Source organism: Budorcas taxicolor, chromosome 15, assembly GCF_023091745.1.
Source record: "Budorcas taxicolor isolate Tak-1 chromosome 15, Takin1.1, whole genome shotgun sequence".
In the NCBI taxonomy this organism is placed as follows: Eukaryota; Metazoa; Chordata; class Mammalia; order Artiodactyla; family Bovidae; genus Budorcas; species Budorcas taxicolor.
Genome location: NC_068924.1, coordinates 72891731 through 72913131, shown reverse-complemented (window position 1 = coordinate 72913131; position 21401 = coordinate 72891731). Strand labels below are relative to the sequence as shown.

Sequence of the window (21401 nt, the reverse complement as noted above, 5' to 3'; positions counted from 1 at the left end):
ACTTCTGTCTGTGTGATAACTGAGTTAGAGTCCAGCCCTTGCATAACTTATGTCACCGGGGAAATGGGAAAACAGACTGCAAAAGGGAAAGGAGGTGTAGCCAAGTTACAAAACCAATTAGCGAGGGGTCTGGGCCTGGAGACCCGTTTCTTAAAGCCTAGGCCAGTGCCTGTGGCTGTTCTCCATGTTTCACTTCTTTCTTTCGGCAGCACACACCTTCCCCTGTTAGAATGTGTGCTGAGAAAGACATGGGCTTATTTTGTTCACTGCCATGTTCCCAGCGTCCAGAGCAGTGTCTGGCACGTGTAGGTCCTCAATTTCTCTGGATGAAGGAATGAATGGAGAGTGGGAAAAGAGAAAGCAGACACAGAGAACAATAGAGACTCAGTAAATCAGAGAGATCAGCAAAGTCAGAAAGAGATGGGCAGATGGAGGAAGACAAGGTGAGGTACGGGGAACGAGAGACGGCAGGAAGGGATCCGGGAAAGGACAGACTGAGAGCTCATGGGGAGACGGGGTGGAGTCAGGGATACGGCTGGTGCAGGGAGGGGGCACGGGGAGCAATTACCGACTTGTCACCTGGACAGTTCTTCCGATGTCAGCAGGACAGCGTCTCCTGGTCAGTCTCCCTTATTGGCCCAGCTTGTCCTGTAAGAGAAAATACTCAATTACGCTAGAAACAAGGTGCGGCCACTTTTGGGAAGCGCACATGAACAGCTGCCCGCCCTTCGGACACACACGTTCAGGGCAAGTGCCTTGTTGATCTGGGCCCATTCGCGCTGATGAAAAGCTCTCGGCACCTGGGGCACTCCAGCTGGGTGGCCCACACGCCGCGCCCGCCTTCTGCCCACATGGCAGCTGCCGGGTGCCCTCGTTGGGGCTGCGAGGGGAACCTCATCTCCAAGAGACTCGCGGCTGGCATAGGCTTCATCCCTGCTGACACCCTGCTGCATGCGGCGGATGAACCGGGAGGAGGGATGGGGGGCCCACGCCCTGGGACGCCACCTGGCTGCTCCCTGGGCGTCTGTAGTGATGCCCCAGCAGAGAGAGAGAGAGCCAGCCGGGCCCTGGAAATCAAACACCCGCCCCAGAAACCCTGACTCCCAGGGGGTAGAGAAATTTAATGCTGGAAAGGGTTCCTTAGCTTTGCCTAAGAATTTGCCAGAAGGCTCCTTTTGCTTGCCAGCTCCCAGCAGTGGAAATGAGGGTGTGGTTTCAGCAGTCGCAGGGGCCCATCCATACGGAGAAGCCTGGCCGATCACACGTGTGGGGAATTCCACAGCTGCTCCTGCTCAGACACTGGGCTGGAGGACACTGCCAGGAAACCTCGAGGCCTGGGGCGCTTGGGCTTCACAGGCATCCCCGTGGGCAGGAAGCGGGGATTTCTGGGCCTCGGGTACTGTTCAGATTCCTTTCCAGTCTCATCAGTGGTGGCGGGGGTTGGGCTGTAGATGTCCCTGTCCATCCACCCATATACTAGGTTGACCATAAGATGTTATGGAAAAACCTGGATGAACTTTTTGGGCAACACAACACATCCCTTACTCTCTCCTTCCATTTATCCCTCCCTCCTTCCACCCACCCATCTACTCTGCGCTGGGTGCTATGTTAGGGAATAGAGATGCAGGTAAGCATGAACTCACAGTTGGGTGGTGGTCGGGGTAGGAGATTGGAAGGGGCAAGGGAAGGGATGACAATAGGGCTGGGGACCACAGGAAGGGGGACAAACTCTCCCCCGGGGTAACTCCACTGGGGGCAGTTGGGGAGCTTTCAGTTGGGAAGGGGACGGTGCAGGGGAATAGGTTGGGAGGGAGTGTAGAGGTGGGGATGGGCAGATGGGAAGGAAGGCAGGAAAAGGGGCCTCCCTCCTGCGAGCTCTCGGAGGCCCTGGGAGCTGGTACTCTGCCCTAAACATAAACACGTAGGAAGTTCTTCAGCCGCCTTCCTCGGTATCTGCTGTATGGCTTTGGGCTACACACTTACATGCATGAGCTCATTAGATGCCAAGAACAAGCCTAGGAAGTAGATATCATACCATCACCCTCACTTTACAATGGAAACTGAGACCTGGAGAAGAAAGAGACTTGTCCAGCATCACACAGCTAGTAAGTTATGGACCAGGGATCCACACCCAGGAGTCAGAATCAAAGCTAGCCTTCGTGGACAGGGCTGTGCACCCACCCACGTGATTACGGTGAGTCCTCATGACAGCCTTGGGAGGTGGACTATTGCCCCATTTTATAGAAGGAAGTTGAGCCTTAGAAATTTAAGTGGCAAAGCTGAGCATCCTCCTGAGATTTCTAAGCTCTTTCTCCTAGAAACTCCAGGCAAGATGTTAGAAAAGCTGTGTTGGGGGCAGGACTGAGGAAGAGGCCAGAAGCCCAGCCCCATCTGAGCAGTGAGGGATCTCCTGAAACTGGCCCTGGGGGGTGTGGGGAAGGGAGGACATCGTCACTACCAGATAGGACCCTGCTACCCAGGTGGACATCTGCGGTGAGAAACCTACAGGTCTAGGCAGGGGCCAAGGACATTTGGGCTGGAACCCTGTCCAAGGGTGGCTTACTGGGCAAGATGAAGCCAACTTCAGTTCCCCTTAAAACTCAGGTTTCTGTAGCCTTAGGAAGGGGAGCTCTAAAGTCTAGCTCAGGGGCTGTATCCCATGCCTGACCTCAGGGCTCAGGGAAGCAGGAGGGGGTCATGGTTTTCTCTTACCCCTGTCCTTCCCCTGGCCCATCCCAGCTTGTGCGCCAATATCACCATTTTCTGCCCAGCATCTCAGGCTGGTGGTTGTCCTGGGTGTGATGTGACCCACCTTCCTCTGGACACTGAGGCTGGAATGAAGGCCTGGGTGATGCAGAAGGCACCCCCCACCTCAGGGGCAGGGAGGAGGTGCTGAACTCCGCATGAATCTCTGATATCTCCTGCCCTCCTCTTTGCCAGGATGCCCCCTCCCCAGCTGTTTTCTGACACAGCAGATATCTGCACTAAGGGGAAAGGATGGCCTGGGAGAGGCCCGGCCTGCTCAGCCATCACTGCTGCCTTGCACAGCCTGGGACGGCCCCTGACTCGGCTAGCTCCCTGGAGGCCTTCGGAAAGTCACTGCCCTCCCTGAGATGCTGGGTTCTCCTCTGAAAACCGCGATTCTCAACGTTGAAGCCAGAGGTGGTTGTAAGAATTTGTGCAGTGAGGCACATGAAATAAAGCGATATGATGTCAAAACACTTGGAAAACTGCAAAGCACTGCTCCCAGGAGGAATTATTATTATCAGCATCCTCAGATATTGAAAATAGGTGGATGCCCAGACCATGTTCACCAGTTATCCATGGAGGTGGGTGTGGCGCAGACCGTGGACATCTGGCTTGGTCAGGAGGGATATATATATATATATATATCTTTCCTCTTAGTGGCCCCAAAGTCAAATTTGTTGCTCCAATTTTGTGATAACTGAACCTTATAATAACTGGTAGTATTGAGCATTTACCATGTATCAGATTCTGCTAAGCATTTCTCCCACATTCTTTTATTCAGTCTTCATATAGGAGGTGGGTATCATTGTCAACCCATTTTACAGATGAGGAAACTGAGACTCAGAGAATATAATTAACTGGCCTGGATTTTAATCACATGTTTAGTAAGACTTGGCCATGAATCAAGCCTAAGTCTGCTAGACTCCAAACCAGAGCTTCCGGTAAGGTCCATGGACACGGCTTGCCAGAAAGGAGTGCGATGCCTCGGTCTCCAAAGCTTCTAACCCAGTGCTGTCAGCCCAGAGTCAGGCAACCAGGCGAGTGCGCCCCAGGGACCAGCTAGCATCCTCCCCCGTGCCAGCTGCAGGCCTCTGGGTGATGACCCCGTCCTGCCATCCCGTGACAGATGGGAGCCCCGAGGCCCAGGGAGGGGCAGACGCGGGGCGAGGTCATGCAGCGCTGCTGCGGCCTCCTCTGCAGGCGCCGGCCTGGGCCAGACAGCTCTGTTCATCTCCCCTCTCCCACCGCCCCCAGACGGCCGCTCAGTTCCGTCTGCACGGAGCAGGCCCAGCAGCGGTTCTGTGATGAAGAAGAACAGCTCGGTTCATAAATCACTCCTTTTACTTTCACCGCCTCTAGCTCCCACCGGGCGTGCTTTCTGGGGAGAGAGAAAAGAAAGCACGTGGACAGACGGGGCAAAATGCCCATCGGAGGAAGCAAAGGTAGGTCTGCTTTGGGCTGGTGGGAGCTAAGAAGCGTCTTGTATTCGCTCCTGCCAGGTGAGGGCCCTGTGGTGCCGGGCGGAGCCTCTGGGAGTCCCAGGGGACCAGGCTCACCTGGGTCTCAACCAGCACCCTTGCCTCCAGCAAGCTGGGAGGCCTGGGCCAGCCTCCTCATCACCCGAGCCTCCATGGATGGCTTCACCTCTGAGATGGGCGTTCTCACATCTAACTTCCAGGGTCAGCGCGTGGATTCAGAGATAGTGTCGGTGAAAGCACTTTAGCGTTGCTTCCTTCCTGTGTGTTTATGCCAGCACTGGGCTGCGTCCAAGGCACGGAGGCCAGCAGCTTCCCTCCCTCAAGGACTTGAGTCTCCTGAGAATTAATAACCTGCTACACAGAACTGTTAACAGCCACATGGACCACGAGCATGCCGGGCAGGAAGGGAAACTAGTGCTGACTGCCTTAGGGGGTGACAGGGGGTGTGGCAGGGGCAGCCTGGAAGCCTGGGGGGCCTGTGTGTGGGGAGCACACACATTTTTGTTGGCAGGGACCAACACTTTTGAGCCTCAGTGATGCTGCAGGGCATTGTGTCCTGAGCATTTACCTATAATGAATGACCTTACTGATCCTCCAAAGAGATCTGCAAATTAGATGAATTGCCATTGTTCCCTTTTACAGAAGAGAAAACTAAGGCCCCAAGGGGCTTGAAAACCCTTAGAGCCAGAGCTGACTCAAGTTGGCCTGACTCTAAAACCCCTGTGCTCCTTCCTCAGGACATGGGACTGAAGCTTAGAGAAGAAAAAAGAAAAAGCAAGGCAGTATTTCCCTGGCAGTCCAATGGTTAAGACTCTGCCCTTCGGGCCACGGGTTCGATCCCTGGTTTGGGAATGAGAGCCCATATGCTGAGCGGTCTGGCCAAAATAGGAACAAAAAAAAGTAAGGACTTGGGGCTGAGACTTGCTGGAATAAGGATGATGCTTCTCATCAGGTTCATCTCAAGACAGACGGTCTCATAAACAAGCAATTGGCCCCAAATCCTGGCGTACCTGGTGAATGGCACAGACATGGGGACATGGGCACAGCTGATGGGGGAAACATCTAATTGGGCTCCTGGGGGCAGAGCCTGTGGTGGATGTAGCAGATCCCAAGCGACAGCCTCCGCCGGCCCTGCTCTCGCTGAGTCTTGAATGTCGCGGAGGCAGAGTGGCTGCAGCGTCTTGGAGAGCACAGTCTCTGATCTGGGAGCTGAACCAGCTCGGGGCCCTGTGTGCTCCTGCCATGAGCCCTCTCCTCTGCCTTCGGAGGCTCTTCAGAGAAGGAAGCCTTAGTGAGGCCTGACTCCAATTCTCTCTTCACACCGGGGGCATGTTGAGGCCCAGAGAGGGGCAGAGTCTGGTCCAAAGTCACACAGCAGGGCCAGAATTAGGAACTCCTGATTTTAAGCCCCCTGCTCTGGCCACCTGGGGCTTCCCGGGTGGCGCTAGTGGTAAAGAAGCCGCCTGCTGATGCAAGAAATGTAAGAGACGCGGGTTTGATCCCTGGGTCGGGAAGATCCCCTGGAGAAGGGAATGGCTACCCACTCCAGTATTCCTGCCTGGAGAATCCCATGGACAGAGGAGCCTGGCGGGCTGCAGTCCGTGGGGTCGCCAAGAGTCGGACACCGCTGAAGAGACTCAGCACGCACACGCACCCTTCCCATCACCCAGGGCAGCCTCCTGAGACTAACATCTCAATTTATTTCGACTCCAGAGAGCATTTGACACACACAGTTTCTCAATCACCCCAGAGATAGGCACTCCTGCTTTATAGAAGAGGAAGCTGAGGCCCAGAGAAACCCCTGGCCTGAAGTTGGGGAAATTTCTGGGGCAACAAAGCAGGATCCCCATCCTTCTGCCCTGGTCATCCTTCAGAGGCGTGGCCCAGGGACTTTGGGCAGTCGGTCCCCAGAGTGGCCCTTGCTACAATCCTTATCCCCTGCCCCACGGACCTGAACTGGACTCAGAACCACAGAAGGCGCTCATCTCCGACAGTTCCTGGGACGGGGCCATGGCTCCATCTTCCTGCCTTTGCACTTGGGATGACCCATGTGCAAAGGCCTCTGGGAAGGCTGTGCACCCTCCACCAAAGGCTGGTAGTCAGCCTGGCTGCTTCCATGGAATTCAGACAGCATCTACCCCAGGGCCCGCCTGGATGGGCAAAGAACAACCTCCCTCCCAGACAAACATTATTCTTGTGGTAATTTACATCAGAAAGCATTTCATTCATGTAGACTTTCATTTATACTCCCTTTAGTGAGCACTGCAGGTCTTTGGAGTAACCCACAACCCTGTGGGATGAAGTGCTGGGAAGTGTCACAGTGTCCCCAGACTCTGGCAACCATCTTCCCCACGTGGGTTCTCCCTGCCCAGCCTGGCTCAAGTGTAGCTTCTGGTAACACCTCTGCTTCCCCTAGTTGAGTCTCCTTATTCTCCAGGGCACCTCCTGGAAGCTTGTGTTAAACTTCATGCTACCCAGAGCCTGCATCTAGTTAACTCTTACTGTATATCTGGCCTTGAACTAACAGCATACAGATCCTCACAAGAGCCCTAGGAAGTGGGTCTGCTCCCCCAATGTCCTGTGATTGAACCGGGCTCAGAGACAGTGAGCAGCCTGCCTTTTAGGGATTCCCCTGGCCTGATCCTAAGGTTAAGCTCTTTTCCCCCCACCCCTACATAAAATAAGATACACAGGATTAAACCAATTATATTAAAAAATGTTATCAAAATATTTTTAAAATGTTTGTTATAGGCAAATACTTCTTTATTAACTCATTAAATTCAAGAACTAGTGATAGATTTGACAGCTATTGTAATTTCAAAAGATCTGCAACAGTTTGGGGGCGATGTGAAAATATCTGCTTCCACCTACTGATGGCAATATTACGAGTACAGCTAATAATACTACAGCTTGTTGCCTGAGCTCACAGAGGATGAGATGGTCAGATGGCATCACTGACTCAATGGACCTGAGTTTGGGCAAACTCCGGGAGATGGTGAAGGACAGGGAAGCCTGGTGTGCTGCAGTGCATGGGGTCGGGAAGGGCTGGACACAACTGAGTGTCTGAACAGCAACAACAGTAGTAAGAGGATATGCTCGATGTCAGTTAATGTTAGTGAAAGTAAAGAGATAATTTTTTCCCCCAAACTCGCCAGTTTCTCGAGTTGCATGTGATCCGTGGACCCTGGGACGGGAACTCCTGCCTTAGGCGTAGATCATCCCCGACGGTGACGCCCTCCCCGTCTGTAGCTCGTTAACCCAGTTTGTTACTTCTGATCTCCATCCCCCTCGCGCCCCTCCTCCCCCCAGACAGAGGCTGCCCTCTCCCCTCAGCCCCTGCCCCCAGCAGAGGGGCAGCGAGTTTACAGCAGGAACAGATGGGACCGCAGGGGCAGGGGAGAGGCGGGGGGGGGGTGGGGGGGGGTGGGGTGGGATGCAAGGATCAGAATCCTAAAGTGACCGTAGCTGAATGTGGCCGCCTTCCCCCTGGGAGCAGACCCCGCCAGCTGGGGTGGAAGGGGTGGCCAGGGAGCCAGCCTGTCTGCGAAGCCCCTGGGGAATTTGTTAATAAGCCCTCAAACTTCCAGGCTCCAGCCCTGAGATTTGGATTCTGCGGGATCCAGGAGGGGTCTACCCGTAGGCCTTTCCTTTGGATCCATCCCTGGGGGCGTCTACACTGTCAGGTTCAAAGACCTCAAGGTGAGATTCCCTCCTCCCCACTAGGTCTATCCAGGAGGCTGGGGCCCCTGGCCAGCTGAAAATCATGCTCCCCAAATCTAGAAGGGTATCGGTGCAACCAGCCAATGGCCATCTGCCAGTTCCATGCCCAGCATTCCTCCTCCATCACCGTGGGCAGCCGCAGCCCAGGTTCCCTGACATAGCCCAGCTTCCAGCACATGGCTCCTGGCCTCCTCTGGGCCTCCCACTCGCCCCCTCCCCTTCACGGAGAAGCGGACAATGATTCCACACCACTGGCCTCTGACCGGGACGAGCCAGCACGTGTCTGGAGCGTCTGGAGCGGAGATGTTAGTTCTCTGGAAATCCTCCTGCCTTTGGAGGGACCTGGGGCTGGGGTGGGAGGCAGCAGTGGGGTTTCAGAGGGGAGAAAATACAAGGAAGGAGGCGCTTTGAGGGCTAGAGAGCAGAGCCCACGTGGAGGTCGCAAGGAGCTTGCAGGGCCGGCCTCACCCTCTCGGGCTCACTTCCTAAAGGGGCATCACAGGATGGGGGGGGTGGGGAACGCGCCATCTCTATGGGTGGCTGGTGCCTCCACACCAGCTGGAAAGGGGGGCTGCCCCGGAAAGTGACTCAGTCACCCTCATCCCACAGCCGAGGAGACTGGCATCCAGAGGGTGAGGGACTTGCCCAAGGACACACAGCAGAGTCACGGCTGGACGGCACAGCCCAAGCTCCCAGCCTGGGTGCTCCCTGCCGCATGCTGGGGGCCCGGCTCAAAACGCACGCCAGGCAGCTCCCAGGTAGACTCACACTGGGATTGGAGGGGACAGGGAACATTGGACACGACCTCAGAATTTGCCCTCGCTGGCAGACCTTCCCATCAGATATAACCCTTTGGTGGCCGGGGCTGTGTCTCACACTTCCTTGGAGTCCCCTTAGCGCAAACAGGGGTGGCTGGTGTTCAGTCGCTAAGTTGTATCCGATTCTTTGCGACCCCATGGACCGTACCTTGCCAGGCCCCTCTGTCCATAAGATTTCCTAGGTAAGAATACTGGAGTGGGTTGCCATTTCGTCCTCCAGAGGATCTTCCCGACCCAGGGATTGAACCTGCTTCTCCTGCACTGGCAGGCAGATCTTTACTGCTGAGCCACAGGGAAGCCCCGGCATGCAATATCATCAATATAATAACTGCTCCTGCTTCATGTGGGCCAGGAGCCGTGCTGAACAATGTTCCAACATCATCTGAAGTGAGTGAATTATCCCCAGGGGTACATGGAGACCCAGAGAAGGTAAGCTTCCCACGGCGGTCTAGCTGGAGAGGGCAGAACTGGTGTGCAGACCCCAATCCAGACAACACGCCCACAAGGTAGAGACAAGTAAAGAGAACAAGCTGGCAGGCGTGAGGCCTGGATTCAAGTCCAGACTCTGGAAAACCGGGGAGAATCCTGCCCTGTCTCTGACCCTCCAGTCCTCTGGCTGATTCCCACGATGACGGTCTCTGTAAGTCTCAGTGGGGCTCCGAAGCCCCCAGCCCTCCCACCCTCCCTCCGACAGTTCTCTCTCTTCCCACATTTCATCCCCCTTCGGGCCAGAGCAGCAGGAGACCCTTTGAAAGACTTGGTAATCCATCCCAAAATATGCAGAACTGTTGCTGGGGCAACCTGGCTGCCACATAGCCCAGATTTAAATATTTAATGGCTTCTTGGGTATTAAGGGGTCCTGGGAACTGGGTGGGAAAGGGCACAGGTCTGAGCTGGGGTAAGGGGGTGGGGGAGCCCTGGAAGCTCCTGCCAGAACAGCACCCCCACTACAGGGGGCTTTGAAAAGCCCCTGATGCTGGGAAAGACTGAAGGCGGGAGGAAAAGGGACGACAGAGGATGAGATGGCTGGATGGCAACACTGATTCGATGGACATGAGTTTGAGTAAACTCCGGGAGTTGGTGATGGACAGGGAGGCCTGGTGTGCTGCAGTCCATGGGGTCACAGAGAGTCAGACACGACTGAGTGACTGAACTGAACTGAAGCGTCTGATGGGATAAGACAGAAGCCCAGACACATAATTCTGCTGCAAGCAGGTGGAGGGGAGCGGGTAATGGAAGGGGAGGGACTCCGAGGGGACGCTCTCTGTCACACGTGGATTTTTTTTCTTAAGTACTGCAGCGCAGCGGACCCTGTGCTGGTCTTACACTCTCCCCTTTGAGGTCACTATAATCCTATGAGACAGGCATGTTATTGGTCCCAACTTACAAGTGAGAACAGGGATCAGAGAGGTGAAGTGACTCCCCCAAGGCCACACAGCTGCCGAGAGGCACACTGGAACCCAAGGCCAGGTGACTCCACGGCCAGTGCGCTTTCTGCTACATCTATCGGGAGCCAGGCTGGAAATCCTGCTGAAAGTTAATGCCTGTAACAGAGGGGGTGGTGTATAAAGCCCTTTCTACAGGCCGGGTGCTGTGCTAAGGGCTTTACAGGCTCTAATGCGCTCAGCTCGTCATGACAGCCCTGTGAGGGAGGTGTTATCGTCCCCATTGTACAGATGTGGAAACTGAGGGCTTGAGAGGGGAGGTCAGACCCCAAGATCACAGGGACGTGGGAAAGCCTCTATTCCGGCCTCAGCAGGACACTCCTGAGCCGGTGCCCTTCATCTAGTTCTTAGCCCAAATTTAGAATGCTGTATAACAGAAACAACAACAAATAAATAAAAATCAAATTCAAAATGCCTTTTCACGCTGGTGCTTTGTCCATGTCCTCCCAAGATGGATAGGATGGCAAGAGGGAATTCTCCCAACCGCTCAGTAATGAAGATGAGTCACCTTGGGGTTTTTTGGCTTCAGTCACTTACTCTAGACATAAAACATGGGCACGTAGACAACAGTGTAGACATAGCCTCGGAGACACACAGACACATGCTAGGTCAACATTACGAGACACAGACCCATAGGCAAATGTGGGTGCACACGTGGGTGCAAACACCGGCACACACACACACACACACAGATGGACTCTGATCACTTTCCTCCTGAGTGAATTAACTAGAGTGTCAGGAAAGGGAAAAGACATCTGAAATCATTTGGCCAGTGCCTCTGCCAACCTCAAGGCTATTTTAAACAGCCAAAGTGATCTGATCTGATCTGATCTTATTTTTAAAGCTCTTCAGGAAGGAGGACAAATCCCATAACCTCATTCTGATGTTTCCTCCTTAAATAGGGAAGTTCTCCTGACATCTAACCAAATTCCTGCTTTAGATGGTAAAGAATCTGCCTACGAATGCAAGAGACCCAGGTTTGATCCCTGGGGAAGATCCTCTGGAGGAGGAAATGGCAACCCACTCCAGTATTCTTGCCTGGAGAATTCCATAGACAGAGGTGCCTGGTGGGCTACAGTCCATGGGGTTGCAGAGTTGGACACGACTGAGCGACTAACACTTTCACTTTTTACTTTTACATTAATCACAATGTAACTTTTACCATCAATACCCTGCTTTACAGCTCCCAAAGCCCTCCTGAGGCAAGCAGAGCAGAGATGATTATAGTATTTTATGGCGAGTGTGGCCCAGAGAAGTTAAGTAGCTTGCCTGAGATGACACAGTCCCTGTTGAAGCTGGGCTGCAACCCAGATGTAGGCTGTTGATTTCACGGCTCCTCAAACTATGCCAGGCACTGTCAGCGTCCTACCATTTTCGCTTTGTCTTCCCCTCTCAGCCTCTGAGCTTCCTTGGACCTCAGCCTGTCAATGAGGGGACCAGGGACCACACAGTGCCTGGCTCGCCTCCCTCTTGCCTGAGTGATGCCCGCGTGCAGCGTAGGGGTGGGGGCCTCTCAAAGCTGGGTGATCCCAACAAGCTCCTCCAGCCAGAGGCAAACGGTACACTCCCTCCCGAGACAGTGATCTTCCTGTGCTGAAAGCAGGCTGGTGAGGCTGCCTGCTCCTCCTCTGAGCATCCTTCATCCCATGGAAGTCTCCTCCAACTCCCCAGGGACCAGGACTTGTCACCGGAGACGGAGCCAAGCCCCACCCAAGCCTCACACCCACCGGGCACACGGCCCCACTTACATTCACTCGGTAGTAAATACTAGAGACACCCGGTCTTCCCAGGGCAACTGCAATGCCTCCAGTCATCTGGCCTGATTTAGGGAGGGCCACAACCCCTCCCCATTAGAGGAATGACTGCAGGTACTCGGAGTTGAAGTTATGGAGGGAAAGCAACGGAGAAGTAGAGGGCTCATGGCAGAGTCCTGGCTGGCTTGAGAAGATCCTGAGAGGAAATGAATCCAGGGAAGATCGGGGCTGGGGCCTGAGAAGAGGGGGAGGCAGGAGGCAGAGAGATTCTTTCCTCCCTGTAAAAAATCATCCCAGCTGTGCCTAGGAGCCCTTTAGGAAGATGCGGGCAGGATGGGGCAGGGCCTAGATGGAGACAGGCGCGGCTCGGGCAAATCCACAGCTCCAGCGGATGGAAGGATCAAAAGTCTAGGGTTCTGATATCAAATCCCGTTTGGGATTTTACGGCCACCAGCTAGCTCTGTGGCTGGACCAGTCCTCTCTCACCCTGTCTTAGGTTCTGTGTACCAGGCTTCCCTCTGTCTCCATCTCGAGTCTCATTTCTCTGCTCTGTCTGCGCTCTCTCCCCTCTCTGAATGCACGAGAGCACGCGCATGCTCACGCACACACACAGACACTGTGACCCCTTCCTGCAGGGGTGGAAGGCTGCCTGCTGATGGTGGCTAGAACCCTTTCCTCTTAAAGCCCACCTCCTCGGGGGCCTGGACAGAAATCCCCTAGCCCTGCCCTGGGACTGTGACCCCCAGCGGGTGGCAGCCACATTTAATTTAGAGGCTCTGCATGTGTGAGCCGTTGTGCGCAAGCCTGCTTGCCCAAGGCAGCCTGAGGACTGCCGGGGCCCTGCTGGGAGCGGGGAGCCTGGGGACCCTGCTTGCTGGGAAAAGGAAGAACGTGGCAGGTGTTTCATTTCCCCCCAGCTGCCCGCTAATTAAGAAAGAGGAAGACTCAGCGAGTTCAGGGGGCAAGCTGGGGTTTCCCAGAGACCCTGTGGGGGTGAGGAGGGGGCGGGGGTACAGAACAGGCTTTAGGACGAGGCCGTCCTGGGCTACCCTCTGAGCCTACCCCTAGGTGCTCGTGTGACCTTGAACAGGCACCTCCGAGCCCCTCGAAGCTGACTCCAGAGCCCCGAGGGCCCTGACCACTTGTGCAGACGTGGGTCACTTCCAGGCAGACGTCAGCAACAGGGCTCTGCCGGGAGCTAAGGGGCATGTTGGCGAGAAGGCTCTGCATTTTGTCTCAGGCCATTACTCCACCAATTGCCCCTTCCTGGGTGTAATTCTGAACAGTAAATGTTACTGGAGGAGAAACCCTGTGGGGAAGTGGATCTTCTGTGCACGAGTGCCCAGTCGCTTCAGTCGTATCTGACCCTTCTGTGGCTCATGGACCGTAGCCCACTAGGCTCCTCTGTCCATGGAATCCTCCAGGCGAGAAAACTGGAGCGGGCTGCCATGCCCTCCTCCAGGGGATCTTCCCGACCCAGGGATCAGACTTGAGTCTCTTACGTCTCCCGTGTTGGCAGGCAGGTTCTTCTGTAGAAGCCTCATATTGAACTTTCCAAGGTCAGTGTTCCAGTAGGAAGCAAGGAAAACCTGGATCCATAAACCAGGTCAAGCAACAGGGAGGGGATAAACCACCTCCGAGCTCCACCCTGGGGCAACCAGTGCCTCCCGGTGAATTGGGATGAAGGAAATACGGAGGTGCTTAGAACGGGGCCTGGCACAGAGTGGGGCCTCAGGAAAGGCCCACACGCATTGCCTGGCGCTGGGTGGAGAATAGATGTTCACAAACATCCCACTGAAGCTTTCTGATTCCTTGCGACTACCCTTAGTTCATGGAGGAGGAGACTAGGATGAAGACCCTGAAGGATTAGAGAGCAGAGAAGAGAGAGGTTAGGGCTGAACTGCGTGAGTTCTAAAGCCCCGACCTGCGGCTTTCTCTCTGCCGCTTTTCAATCACTTCACACCCTGTTAAGTCATGCGTCCCTCCAAAATATGGATTTGGGGGTCCTTTGTTCAACTTCATCAGTGGTGCCCAAAGAGATCCTTTCTTCCCAGGTTATCTTGTCCCCATGAGGTTACATCTGCCCAGCTGCTTCCGGAAGGGACTGGCCCTCAGGCAGAGGGTGGCAAGGGTCTGAGAGGCCAGGGTCTGGGGAGGAGTGTCCCTGCCCTCAGCGGTGGAACCAGTTCACCAGGAGAGAAAGAACAAGAACGTGTTGCTCGCCCACAAAGCTGCACGGGCCAGACGCGGTTCTCACTGGCGTCCACGGTCCCATGTAGATGCTCTTATTATCCCCAGTTTTCAACGGGGACAACCGAGGCTCAGAGAGGTTAAGCCACTCGCTCGAGGATGCACAGCAAGAAAGCAGCAGGGCTGACTCCAGAGTCTGGGCCTGTAACAAAGGCCTGATGCGGCCCTTCTCCCATCTGTGATAGCAGGGGCCCCAGGCCTGCTGCAGAGAGGCTGATGGCCAGAGCCTTCAGCCTGCAGGCCCATCCCTGAAGGGCCCCTGGGCGAATGTGGGACCTGCCGTCTGCTGCCCTCACACGGGGAGGAATGGTGTCCTGGTGGATGGGGTCTCACGGAGGACTCCATCACTTTCCCATCTTAGAGAAGGCCAAGCCTTGAGGGGGCCCCCGAGGTCCTAGAGTCCGTCCTTTTCATTGTACAGATGATGGCTCTGTGGACCTGCTCCCGGTCACACAGCATGTCCCGAAGAGCCTCAGCATTACAGGTTGGTCTTCAGCTTGTTTCACCCTCTGCCATTCGCTTCCCAGGTTGCCTGTGGCTGGCTGCTGAGTCTCAGAGGGGACACTCAGGCTGACACCCCACTCCCAAAGGGTCTCGGGGAATGACTACTTCCCATGTTCCATGCGCTTCGATTGCCCTCTCATCTGATCCTCACATCAGTATTAGTATCCTCATTTACAGATGAGGAGATGGGATCCCTTCCCCAGGGTCACAGAGCTTGGAGGAAGAGACGCTGTGGGCCTCTGCCCTGGGGCCACTGGCAGGGAGGAAGGGTCTCTGATCACCCACATGCTCAGCACAGAACAGCTTCCAGAGCTCTGCCCACGGGACCTGGAACCTGAGGCTGCTGAGTTGCCACTCTCCCTGGCGTTCACGCCATCCATCTCAGAGTTCATTTGGAGGAAGGGGACAAGGCTTATGAAGCTGCACCATGATGGCTGCCTTGGGGGCACTTCTGGCACATACAGCATCAGGGTGCCTTGGGTTGGCCTGGTTATTTTTTTGGGGGGGTGCGTGTTGGCCTTTTGATCGCACAGAGATGGAGCCTCAGAGGCCTGGGGAGGAGGCAGAGATCTAAGGCAGGAGTCATCACCTCTCACCAAACCAGAGGGCCTGCCATGCATCCCTGCCCAGGGACAATGTGTCCCCGAGTTTCCAGAGGACAAAGGGACACCTTCATCCTTCCCTCTGCCATTCTGGCCTCCAAGTACTAACCGCAGGGGTGAGAAGCAACCAGCACTGGTACAGGAATCCTCTACCCCCAGGTCATTTATTGGGTTAGTCAAAAAGTGTGTTCGGGTTTTTTTTAACATTACACAAAACACTTGAATGAAATTTTGGGCAGCGCCATACTTAGCAAAGAGTTGGACACGACCGAGCGACTGAACTGAACTGAGCTGAATACTTAGCCCCATGGCATCCTCACAACAGCTGACAAGGCCCCCCTCCCCAAGCTCATCTTAGGCTGCGTCCTCCTCCCTCCCCCCACTCCAGTCAGCTGCAGTCACCCCGGTCTCTTCCACACGGTAAGCACACATCTGCCTCAGGGCCTTTGCACCTGCTGGTCCTTCTGCCTGGGACTCTCCTGCCGATACTCTACACATTGTATTCCTTCACTTCATTCAGGTCTCTGCTCAAATTCTGCAAGGAGATCTTCCCTGACCACTCCCAGCCCTGCTCCCCAGCAACCTAAAATAGCACCTCTCCCCAGTCACCATCACCGACTCAGTGGACACGATAAGAAAACTCCGGGAGACGGTGAAGGACAGGGAAGCCTGGCGTGCTACAGGCCATGGGGTCACGAAGAGTCAGACGTGACTGAGTGACCGAACAAGAACAACCCGTCACCATCTATCTCCTTGCTGACGCTCATCTCCAACAAAGTTCTCGTGAAGTTATTTGTCTTCTGTCCCTTTCCCTTGAATGCAGGAAGGCAGCAACCTTGTTCGTCGGCTTCATGGCTGAATCCCAGCCTCTGACACAGTACCTGCCACAGAAGGAGGGCTCATGGACGTTTGAAGAAGGAAGGAAAAAAGGGAGAGAGGCAAGCAGGAATAAATCTCTTTCACATGATTCTGATTTGACTCTTGCTAAAACAGTATCGGAAGACGCAGGACCAGTTACGTAATTTGTGAGGCCCAGTGAAAATGAGGGTGTCTCATTCAAAAGTTGTTATGACTTACAAGATGGCAACAGCGTAGCATGAAGCCAAGCAGGGCTCTGGGCCCCTGCCCAGGCTGCACACCTTTGAAGCTGGCCCTGAGGAGCGTTATTACCAGTTCCCTAGTGCTGCTCAGAGATGGGAGGATTAGAGAGGTATAGTGGCTTGTCCGACATCACAGAGCATTGTGCTATGGCTTAGAAACTTGCAAACTCTCCCCTCCTCAGTTCTTTCAGTGGCTATGGAAGGAATCCTGTTATCCCCACACACCTGGAAATCACGGGACCCAGCCCAGAGAAGAAAGTAGGAGAGCAAAATTGCCTGTAAATCTATTTCACCTCACATATTCATGTCATATATATATATTTTTTTTCATTTGACTGCAAAGTATGTCCACAGTTGTTTTAATAAAAAGATAAGGTATTATCTTCCAAATCTTTGAGTGCATTCATGTTCCACTAGGACACACAGAGCTAGTCCTGAGATTCTGTGCAACCCCTGGCTTGGGGAGGAATACCCCAGGGGCTGTGGGTACCCACACCTCAACTGAAAAAGCACCTCCGTAGAAGATGCTCGCACAGGTTCAACAGAGCACTCTGCACAATACATGTTATTTCAGCTCCTCACGCGTTGTCTCTCTCCTGCCTGGTCCAGGGAAAACCTCCTCCAGGATGGCCCCAGACCCAGATGGCAAGGAGTCTCACATAGATCTCCTTTTCACAACAGAGAACGGGGGATGGGGGGTGGGGGCAATCCTCTCTCCTGGGGAAATACGCCTCAGCCTGTTCACAGAGAGGAGAGCGTTATTACCCTGCTCAGCCAGCCAGCTTCACTCGCCATGCTAATTGGAATGTGTAATGGTTTGTTAATACGGTCTAATCTGGGGAGCCCGGCTCAGAGGGGTCTCTGGGGTGGGGGTTTGGCGCGGGGGTGGGGGCTTCTGAGGGTACTGCCAAGAAGGTCCGGGAGTGTGGCTTTGGGGCCTGCTTTGCAAAATGATGTCTTAATCCAGCATCCAAATCCAGCAGCATAGCTTGGTATCTTGGGCTGCTGCAGCTGTGTGCGTCCGTACCTGTGTGCACGCGTACATGTGTGCACCGTGAATACGACGGCTAGCGGGCGTGCACACTCTGTGTACATTCACGGCGCCGGGTATAGGACTAAGAGGCGGGGGGAGAGAAGAGAACGTAGCCGAATCACATCTAAAGGCAGGACGCAGCCCTCTAGTTTCGACAACGCAAACAAAGACATCTATTTTCCCATGACTAGCTCGCCCAGCCCCTATTAACACTAATTAGGAGGACTGGGAATTCCCCATAACTTCATAATTACTGTTAACAGATTTCACAGGGGCCATGAAGGAAATGGAACACCCCATCCTAGATTCATAGCCAAGGTGACGATGGTTCAGGTGGTCACTGCGTCCCCCTGCTCCAGCCTCAAGGCTCTGTGACTCCCCCCAGGGATCCCAGGTGCCCAGACTGCCCGATATGATAGGATACTGGAGGTGGGGGTGGGACCAAGATCTCCGTCATGAACTGTTTCAGTCATGCCAAGTAGATAAGGTGCCCTGGGTGAGGCCTCTGGGGAAAATTCTCTGGTGTTGGGAGCTGGGAGAAATGAGGCAGGAGTCCAGGGAAGATGGGATGGTACTCGGGAAGAGACTTCAAGCTTGGCCTTGGTCCTGGAGGTCGAGGAATGAACAGACCAGCCAGCGCTGATGCTGACCCACCACTGCCAGCTCAGGCCACCTGTCCTGAGTACACACCCCCCGCTGCTGCCCCTCTAGGGGCTCCAAGTCCATTAAGATGAACCATATTTTAAAGGTGGCACTGAAGAGTTGGCAAGCTCACAGCAGTGACATTACAATGTCATTAGGCCCCCTCCACAGGCTGCAGCCAGACAGCTTAGGAAACCACAGCTGAGCCATGCCGGGGACCTCTCAGCTGCTTAGCAGTGGGAGGGCCACTTCTGCCAGCTGACAGAGGCAGGGGCATCCCAGGAACAGCAGTTCCAGTCCTCGCCACGAGCCCCATCTGTGCTCACAAGACCCTCGCCTGGCCTCCCCACCTCGGCCCTGGTGGTCCCGCTGCAGGCCCTGCACCACGCGGGGTCGTGGGGGCAGGCGCCAGCGCTGTCCCCCTCACCCGAGTGTCTGCCTGGGCGTCCGCCTCCCCCCCCACCAGGCTGTGATCTTCCCAGCCCCCACGCCTAGGAAACACTGTCCCTCCGTGCAGGGCTCGGGTTCTGGCTCCAGTTCCAGAGGACAGGTCTTTGTTCTTTCCCTGTCTGCCCAGACTCTGAGATTCTCCATTTATTAGTGAGTTTAAAGGCCCCTTACTTAACCATATTAAAAAGCACTGAAACAGTATCGAACATAAACTGCCTCTTAGTGACTTTTTCTTTTATTCTTTATATTCAGTGACTTTTTTTTTTCTTACTAGGAGCATGTATTATTCATCTAATTAAAACAAATCATTGCAAAGGGGCAATTTCCTCCACACTCTGAAGCTGCTGGGTCTTTGTAAGTATTGCAACCTGGGCCTGGAATAGCTTTTCTTTCCTTGTCCACCTAGAAAACTTCTTCTCACCCTTCAATGCCCTGCTTGATGGCTCCTCAGCCATGAAGGCTTCCTTGATTTCTCTAGCACTGGCAGGTTTTTTTTTTATTTTTAAAAAATTTTTAAATTTTAAATTTTCTTTAAATTTTATTGAAGTATAATTAATTCACAATGTTGTGTTAATTTCTGCTCTACAGCAAAGTCATCCAGTTATGCATACATATTTGTTGTTCAGCCGCTCAGGTTTATCACAGGACATTGAATGTCATTCCCTGTGTCATACAGTACGGCCTTGCTGTTGACCCATCCCGTAGACATTAGTTTGGCTTTGCTGGTTGCTCAGCTGGCATAGAATCCGCCTGCAATGTGGGAGACCTGGATTCCATCCCTTGGCTAGGAAGATCCCCTGGAGGAGAGAATGGCCAGCCACTCCAGTGTTCTGGCCTCGAGAACTCCATGGACTGTATAGTCCATGGGGTGGCATAGAGTTGGACGCAGCCGAGCGACTTTCACTTTCACACATTAGTTTGCATCTGCTAACCTTCTGTTTATTGCTGAGACCCTCATTTTGGAGATGAGAGGGTGAGGCCCAGAGAAGGGCAGGGGTCTCCCCACCAGTCTCACAGCGAGGTCACGGGCGCTGAGGTTACACCAGGACCTAGAAGGGCGCCTCTTATAGCAGGGGTGGGGGAGGGGGGGAGGAGGTCAGTGCAGACCCTGCTTCATTCTCAGTCCCCTGTCCTTCCCTGGAGCCAGAGCCTGCCCCGTCTGAGCTGGCCTTGACCTCCCGCTTTGTTCTCCTCGGGAATGAGCCAGGGTGCTCTTCTCCCTGCCTCCAGGGGCACAAATCAGTGAAGCCCGGGATGAGGAGCAGAGAATGGGCTGGTTGTTGTTCCACAAAGGGGATGGGGGACAGGAAGCACTGGGGCCTCTCCTCCTGCTCTGGACCCTGAGGCTGTGTCTGAAAGGCCACCTCTCCCAGGGCCCCCCTGCCCACCCGGCTCCTGCCCTGGGCCCCTCCCTGGCTCAGTGGCTAGAGGCCAGGCTCACACAAGGCCATGCCTTCATTGCCTTAAGTGTGCATCTCAGCTTTACCACTGAAAAAAAGCTGGGAGTTCACCTCTCTGAGGTTTCTTGTACCAGTGCTAGGTGCTAAGGTACTTATGTTACGTCTGACTCTTTGGGACCCTATGGACTGTAGCCTGTCAGGCTCCCATGTCCATGGGATTCTCCAAGCAAGAATACTGGAGTGGGTTGCCATTTCCTCCTCCAGGGGATCTTCCTGACCCAGGGATCAACCCCGCGTCTCTTGCACCTCTTGCATAGGCAGGCGGGGTCTTTACCAGTAGCACCATCTTATTTCTGAAAGCAACCTACCGTTTATTAAGCCGCCGGGATCAGGGGCCTTGGTGAGGTGTTTCATAGACACTGTGCCTCATCCTGACCACACTCTGAAGAAGCTATTAGCACTCCCATTGTACGGGTGAAAAACTGAGATTCACGGGAAATGAAGTCACTCCCCTCGGGTCAAGAGTTAGTAACTGAGCTGGGACTTGAGTCTGGATCTATTTGGGGGTCAGTAAGCCCAACTCCCAAGGTAGTTTCACGGATTGGAGGAGATAATTACACAGGCCAACTGCTCTGCAGATAATAACACACTGAACATAAGAGCTTCTTCTCATTTTCTTTTCATAATGAGTGCAAGCACTGCAGGGAACTGGCTTGTGGAGCCCGCCCAGCGGATGGTGGGTGGGGAGGCGAGACATCTGGGGACCTGGCAGGGCCTGGCAGACCTCCTGGCGACCCCAATCCCTCGAAGCCCCAGGGCCCAGACTCGCCCCGAGACAGAGTGCTGTTTGAGAGTAAATATTATTTTACCCTCGAGCTTAATCCAGACCAAGCTTATCTTTCCCACTCAAAAGCCCGCAGCCCAGAGAAAGTTAAGCCCTTTGCTGCTCTCCTAATTGCAGGCTTGCAGCTCTGCTTGGGGACACTGGTTCCCTGGAAAAGCCCGATGAGTGGTCTGGTATTTGGCTGTGGCATCAGAGAGGCTGGCTCTGGGCTGGGCTGTCTGGCTCTCAGGGCCACATTGGGCTGGGGGAGCCCTACGGGGGAGAACGTAGGCTTCAGCACAGGGGCTGGTTCCTGGGGTCCCCCTTTCCCATGGATCCCAGAACCACCGCAGATCTGGCTACAGTGGGGATGAGGAAGTGAATCCTGCCCTTCTGTGTGATGCCAAGTCTCAATTGGCTGGAAAAGCAAAATGGGTCAGTGGGCCACCAGACCCCCTTCTCTTTCAGTTACTATGTCTGTTTCCCTTCTGCCAAGAGGAAGACCTCTGAAGTGTGGATAGAACTGGTTCTTGTTCAGACCAGAAGCTCTGACACCCTCCACTGGCAGTTTCTCTAAAAATAGGCCACTAGAGGGGAGGGGTCCAGTCTACTGAAGGAAGGGACCCTTCAAGAG

At 54.4% G+C, this 21401-nt stretch overlaps 1 protein-coding gene across 4 annotated transcripts in view; it reads right to left on the bottom strand.

The window, feature by feature from the left end:
- The window catches only part of TSPAN18 (tetraspanin 18), a 204050-nt gene that overhangs the window by 31033 nt on the left and 151616 nt on the right, over window positions 1-21401 (bottom strand). For 3 of the 4 annotated variants that reach the window (XM_052652650.1, XM_052652653.1, XM_052652652.1), the window contains one exon: window positions 569-648. The gene's annotated coding sequence lies outside the window, so the exon portion shown is untranslated. The remainder of the gene's footprint in view (window positions 1-568; window positions 649-21401) is intronic. The other variant, XM_052652651.1, reaches the window with a different exon arrangement.